The following is a 7,296-nucleotide window of genomic DNA, read 5'->3' on the forward strand; positions in this document are numbered from 1 at the left end:
TCAATTACATGTAAAAATAATTTAAACAACCATTTTTAAAACTTTCTTTCCAAATCCTCTTCCTTCTTCCCTTCCCACCCCACCCCACCCTTTAAGAAGGCAAGCAATTAATTATAAGTTATATATGTGTAGTTTGTCAAAATATTTCCATATCAGTCAGGTTGTGAAAGAAAACAGACCGAAGGAAAAAAAAAAACCTCAAGAAAAATAAAGTTAAAAAACTATGCTTCAATCTGTATTCAGACACCATCAGTTCTTTCTCTGGAAATAGCATTTTTTCATCATAAGTCTTTCAGAGTTGTTTTGGATCATTGTATTGCTGAGAATAGCCAAGTCATTCACAGATGATCATCAAATAATATTGCTATAACTTTGTGAACAATGCATTTCACTCTGCATCAACTCATGTATGTCTTTCCAGGTTTTTCTGAGAACATCCTGCTCATCATTTCTTATGGCACAATAGTGTTTCATCATAATCACATACCACAATTTATTCAGCCATTCCCCAATTCATGAACATCCTCATAATTTTGAATTTTTTGCCACCAGAAAAGAGTTGACGTAAATATTTTTGTATATACACATCCTTTAACTTTTTGGTTTTTTTGCTAAGTCAAAGAGTTAAACATAGTTTTATAGCCCTTTGACTATAGTTCCAAATTGCTCTATAGAATGTTTGAAGCAGTCCACAACTCAACTAACAGTACACTAATGTCTTGTTTTCCCTATATCCCCTACAAGATTTATCATTTTCTTCTGCTCTCTTATTATCCAAACCAATAGTATGAATTGTTTTAACTTGCATCTTTCTAATCAATAGTGAGTTAGAGCATTTTTTTTCACATGGCTATAGAAAATTTTGATAATTTCATCTTTTTTTTTTTCTGGTGAGGCAATTGGGGTTAAGTGACTTGCCCAGGTTCACACAGCTAGTAAGTGTTAAGGGCCTGAGGCTGGATTTGAACTCAGGTACTCCTGACTCCAGGGCTGGTGCTTTATCCACTGCACCATCTAGCTGCCCCTGATTATTTCATCTTAAAACACTTCATAACATGTAATAATTTATAAATTTGGGAATGGCTCTTATTTTAACAACTTTGAATCAGTTATCCATATGTTTGAGAAATGAGACCTTTATCAGACAAATTTGCTTCATTTTTTTCCACAGTAACTATAGATAACTGTATTTCCCTCTATCATATTCCTACCTACAACATTTACCCTATTCTCTATCTCCTTTCACCCTCTCCCTCCTCAAAAGTATTTTCCTTATTACTGCCCCCTCCCCCAATTTGCCCTCCCTTCTATGGCATCCCCCCTTATCTCCTTCCACTACTATTTTCCTACAGGGTAATGTAGATTTCTATATCCAATTAAGTGTGTATGTTATTCCCTCTTTGAGCCAATTCTGATGAAAGTAAGGTTCCTTCACTCTCCTGCTTCTCCCCTATCTTCCCCTCTATTGTAAAAGCTTTTTCTTGTTTCTTTATGTGAGATAATTTACTCCATTCTACCTTGCCATTTCCCTTTCTCCCAGTGTATTCTTCTCTCACCTCTTAATTTTATATTTTAAAGATATCATCCTTTCATATTCCACTCAAACATATGTCCTCTGTAGTCCATTCAACTTCCCTAATAACGAGTTCTCATGAGTTACATGTATGCTCTTCTCATGTATGAATGTAAACAGTTTAACCTTTTAATATCCTTTAAGATTTCTTTTTCCTGTTTAGCGTTTTATGCTTCTTTTGAGTTTTTTATTTGAAAGTCAAATTTTCTATTCAGCTCAGGTTTTTATTCATCAAGAAAGCCTTAAATTCCTCTCTTTCATTGAATGCCCATTTTTTCCCCTAAAGGATTATAATCAGTTTTGCTGGGTAAGTGATTCTTCATTGTAATCCCAGTTCCTTTGCACTCTGAAGTATCATATTCCAGGCCCTCTGATGCTTTAATGTAGAAGATGCTAAATCTTGTATTAGCCTGATGATGGCTCCACAATACTTGAATTGTTTCTTTTTGGTTGCTTGCAATAATTTCTCCTTGACCTGGGAGCTCTGGAATTTGCCTATAATATTCCTGGGAGTTTTCAGTTTGAGATCTCTTTCAGGAGATGATCAATGAATTTGTTCAATTTCTATTTTACCCTCTGGTTCTAGATTATCAGGACAGTTTTCCCTAACAATTTCTTGGAATATTATGTCTAGACTCCTTTTTTTTTAATCATGTATTTCAGGTAGTCCAATAATTTTTAAATTATCCTTCCTGGATCTATTTTTCAGGTCAGTTGTTTTCCAATAAGATATTTCACATTGCCTTTTATTTTTTTCATTCTTTTGGTTTTGCTTTATTTGTTCTTGATTTCTCATAAAGTCATTAGCTTCCACTTGTTCAATGCTAATTTTTAAGAAGTTATTTTCTTCAGTGAAATTTTGTATCTCCTTTTCCATTTGGTAAATTTGGCTTTTCAAGACATTCTTTTGCTTATTCTCTCATGGTACCTCTTTTAACATTTGGCTTAGCCTATTTTTTAAGGTGTTATTTTTTTGTTGGAAGTTTTGGACGTAGAAATTTTGACTTTGTTATATTCTTCTGAGGGTGTATTTTGATCTTCCTTGTTACCATAGTAATTTTCTAAGGTGAGGATTTTTTTTTTCTGTTCTTTGCTCATTTTCCCAGCATATTTCTTAACTTTTAATTCTTTGTTAAAGTGGGGCTCTGCTTCCAAACTGGAAGGCACACTGTCCCAAGCTTCAGGGGGTTGAAAGGTAAATGAATATTAGATTATCCAGGTATAGGCCTAGCTCACAAACCTGTGTTTGCCCCCTCTAATGAATTCCCAGATGTTTTCTGCTAACTCTAGCTATAGCTTAATGTGGGAAATTGTCCCTGTTTTGACCAAGAGTGGGAACGTGAAGGAGGATACCCTGCTGGGATCCTGGCCAGGTCCCTTCTAGGCATATCTCCCTGATTAACTGCCTAAGGTTCCCAGGAACTAGCCATTCCTGGGGACTATAAAAAATTCCAGGAATAGTCCTGGGGGGGTTGACTCCCCCTCAAGAGTATGTCCTGAGAAAGTAAAAGTTTATTCCAACTTCTCTAGCAGTGATCCTGCATGAACTCACTTGGTGTCAATCATAAAATTATCTCATCATACAAGCTGCTATTGGTGGCTTCAAGCCACTTTTGTTTAAGGTACTATATAAGTCAAAGTAAGCTCCCACCTCTTTAGAGTCTCACCCATGGAGAGGATGCTCTACCCAGGATGTTCCCAATCGGGACTCTGGGAGACTGTACCAGGACCCCCAGCAATTGGACCCAGGAGTTGGTGCTTCCCTGTACTGAAGAGTAAAGTATGCAGGTGTGGCACACTTTCATCAATATTCATGAGTACATTGTTCTTTTTGTATATTTCAGTTCTATATCACACATAAATACAGAATGTATCTATAAAATGAAAAATATTGGTGTATGTGGTGTACCTCCCCAGTAGAATGTAAGATCCTTGAAGGTAGGAACTATATCATTTTATTTTGTTTCACTAATAAGTAGCATGTTACCTTTTGCTTTAATAGTTATATTGTTATGCTGCTTACTTTGTTGCTGTTGCAAAAGTAATATCTCTTTTCCTGTACTATAATATGCATTAAATTTAACTTTCTTCACCTGGTGTTGGATTGTCATTTTGTAGAAGCGAATCCAAACATTATCTTTAAAAATATGGGGGTTTATGCAGCTGTTTTGAAATATACTACTAGGAATTTGTAAGTTGTCAATTCTTCTAAGGTAGTATGATTTAAGGAGAGGTGTGTTTATTTTTCTCTTGGCCTGTGCTCTGGTCTGCAAACAACAACAAGTCTGCCTTTCTGCCCTGGAACTATGTGGAGCATCCTGTACTATAATACTCATTAAATTTAACTTTCTTCACGTGGTGTTGGAGTGTCATTTTTGTAGGAGCGAATCCGAACATTATCCTTAACAATACAGGTGTTTATGGGGCAGCTGGGTGGCGCAGTGCATAGAGCACCAGCCCTGGAGTCAGGAATATCTGAGTTCAAATTGGGCCTCAGACACTTAACACTTACTAGCTGTGTGACCCTGGGCAAGTCACTTAACCCCAATTGCCTCACTAAAAAAATAAATAAATAAATAACAATACAGGGGTTTATGCAGCTGTTTTGAGATATACTTCTAGGAATTTGTAAGTTTTCAATTCTTCTAAGGTGGTATGACTTGAGGAGAGGTATGTTTACTATTATCTTGGCTTGTACTCTAGTCTGCAAACAACAAGTCTGCTTTTCTGCCCTGGAACTATGAGGAGCATCCTTCTCCACTGTGGTTGCAAGCTGTGGTGTGCTAGTGATCCTCTCTGCCCTGGGATTCCTACCAAGACTGAGACTTGGATCCAAGAATGGGCAAAATAGCAGAGTCTTGCATCTGTGTTAACAAAAATATTCTTATAATCTCCTTCTGGCCAATCATTCAACCTCTTTACTGTCTGTGACCTGAGTTCCAGAAACAGTTGCAGCTGATGCTGATTCAGTGACTCCCAAGGCCAGCTGCTGGTTTGCTGGGGCTGGGTCTGCACTGTGCATGTGCTCCACTCTTACCCTGGTGCAACAGATCTTTCCTGTGGACATTCTAAGTTGTCTTTGGCTGGAAAATTATTTCTCCCTGTGCTTTTGTGGCTTCCGCTACTTCAGCAATTGTTTTATGACATTATTTGAAAGTATTCAGAGAGGTCTTGGGTAAAACTCAGGCAAGTTATTGCCTTTCCTCTTTCATCTTGGCTCCACCCTTTTAAACAAATTATTTCAATTAGACATTTTTATTTAGATATTTATTGTAACATTCCATATGGGAAACCATAAGCAAGAACTGTACTGAAGAGTAAAGTATGCAGGTGTGGCACACTTTCATCATTAAAAGAAATGTCAATATTCATGAGTACATTGTTCTTTTTGTATATTTCAGTTCTATATCACACATAAATACAGAATGTATCTATAAAATGAAAAATATTGGTGTATGTGGTGTACCTCCCCAGTAGAATGTAAGATCCTTGAAGGTAGGAACTATATCATTTTATTTTGTTTCACTAATAAGTAGCATGTTACCTAGCACACTCCAAAAATATTGGTTAAATTAAGTTCAATACAGCCAGGGGATAAGAAATCATTTCAGGGCCACGTCATCTCGGTCGAAGTAGTAAGACATAGACAGGTAGATGTAGGAGGCGTAGAGCTCCAGGTTGATCTGCCGGTTGATGGCGGCCTCAGAGTCCTGGTGGTAGTTCTGTCTCACCAGAGAGGGAGATGAGGTTGTGATGGCGGTGGAGATGGTGGAGGCAGCTTAGACGAGGAGGTGGAGGGAGGAGGCTGCTGCACAGTGGCTGAGGCTGGGGCGGCAGCAGCGGTGACTGCTGGGGCGGCTGAGGCAGATGGCTGCTGCTCAAACGGTAGGACGGAGAAGTGTTGGTTAGTGGAGGTGAAGGTGGAGAGGTGGCTAAGGGTGGCTCCAGCCTGGAATTGAGCAGCGGGTTCCGTTCAAGCACTGTTGAAGCAGGAAACTGCAGCGACTCCCCTTCCCTGTGCTTCTGGCCGTGAGGAGCGGCAGCTCGCTGAGGAGCTGATGAAACTGCAGAAACAACTCAGTGGCCACATCTTCCTGCAGGACATCAAGAAACCAGACCACAATGACTTGGGAGAGCAGTCGGAATGCAATGGAGTGTGCTCTGCACTTGGAAAAAAAATGTCAATCAATCCTCACTGGAACTGCACAAATTGGTAACTGACAAAAATGACCCCCATTTATGTGATTTCATCAAAACGCAGTACCTGGATGAACAGGTAAAGTCCTTCAAACAACTGGGTGATCACATAACCAACCTGCGCAAAATGGAGGCCCCCGATTCTGGCATGGTAGAATATCTTTTTTACAAGCACACCCTTGGAGACAGTGACAACAGCTAAGCCACACACCTGGCTTCCCCCACACCTGGGAACTGTGGGCACCACTCCCTCCTGTCTTTCAGTGCATGCATATTTTGGTTATCTGACCTTTTCATAATCTGTACCAAAAAATTACCACCATTTACATTCCAATAAAGTGACTTGGTACTGATGAAAAAAAAAGAATTAATTTCAATCTATTAGGTGATGAATTAAATAACTATTGTCATGACTGACTATTTAAAATAGCTGCATAAGGATTTAACCAGAATGAAAGCAAATTTGTAGATTTCTTTAAATATAGCATACAAACTAGAATCTGTGGTATTTTGAATACCAGCAAATATTTAAACTTCAAGTGAGAAGAAAATTAGAAAATAATTTAGAAAGTGCTTATCTTTGGGTGTTATTTACAAATAACTTCATTTTATTCCTTAAAGCAAATATAATGTCTCACCCTTTAAGTCTAACATAGTTTAATTATAGCGTATTTTATTTTATTCATTAGTCTACTTCAACCTACCAGTATTCACAAGTACAGAACTTTTCCTTAGGTCTTAACTATAAAACCTTGATTATGCTTCTGCCTAAAGATGCTATCTCTCTTTCCCTTTCCCTCTCCTTCTCCCTCTCCCTCTCTATTTCTCTCTTTGTCTCTCTGTCTCTGTCTCTGTCTCTATCTTATATTTAATATGCTTTTGTGCATATATGTGTGTATGTATTTGTGTGTGTGTGTATAAATTACAAGTGGAAATCAACTTAATTACAATTTGCTCCAATGGCATAAAATATTTATTTTATTTAACTTTTCAACCACAGGCCTACTACAAAAGTCCCAAGGCAGTGCAGTATGGAAATCTGTGCAATAAGCTTATCTCTCTACATAAGGACATTTCTTCTATGAAGAAATGAAGAAGTCCTCTAACAACTAAAGTATATAAGCAATATGCAATGTTTGCAGAGATATCATTAAGCATGTTTCTCACAGACAGATAGATACATTAGGAATATTTAATAGGGCAGCGTCTATGCTGAAATGTGAACTCTAACAGGCCATGTTTTGTCAAGCTACATTTTAATGGATAAAGATGGCTGCAAAGTTCTAGGCTTGCTATAAGCAGGCAAGTTTATCTCATTAATAAAAATATTTTATAAGGGAGATAAATATGTAAAGGTAATAATACTAAATCACCATTCTATACAGAGATTAGAAAAAAGGAGTATTTCACAAAATAACCTTAGTGGTTTTAAATAACGATCATGTGCTATTGTATCATTACTTCTTTGCAAATATCTTGAATTTTCTCAGGAGAATTCCATTAATATTTAGAAGGAGGCATTATTG

General features: G+C 37.6%; 1 pseudogene; it reads left to right on the forward strand.

Annotated features, from left to right (window-relative positions):
• The first annotated feature begins 5,440 nt into the window (after positions 1-5,440).
• Positions 5,441-5,972, forward strand: LOC122747734 (annotated as a pseudogene).
• Positions 5,973-7,296: the final 1,324 nt, after the last annotated feature.

This window comes from Dromiciops gliroides, chromosome 3 (genome assembly GCF_019393635.1).
Source record: "Dromiciops gliroides isolate mDroGli1 chromosome 3, mDroGli1.pri, whole genome shotgun sequence".
In the NCBI taxonomy this organism is placed as follows: Eukaryota; Metazoa; Chordata; class Mammalia; order Microbiotheria; family Microbiotheriidae; genus Dromiciops; species Dromiciops gliroides.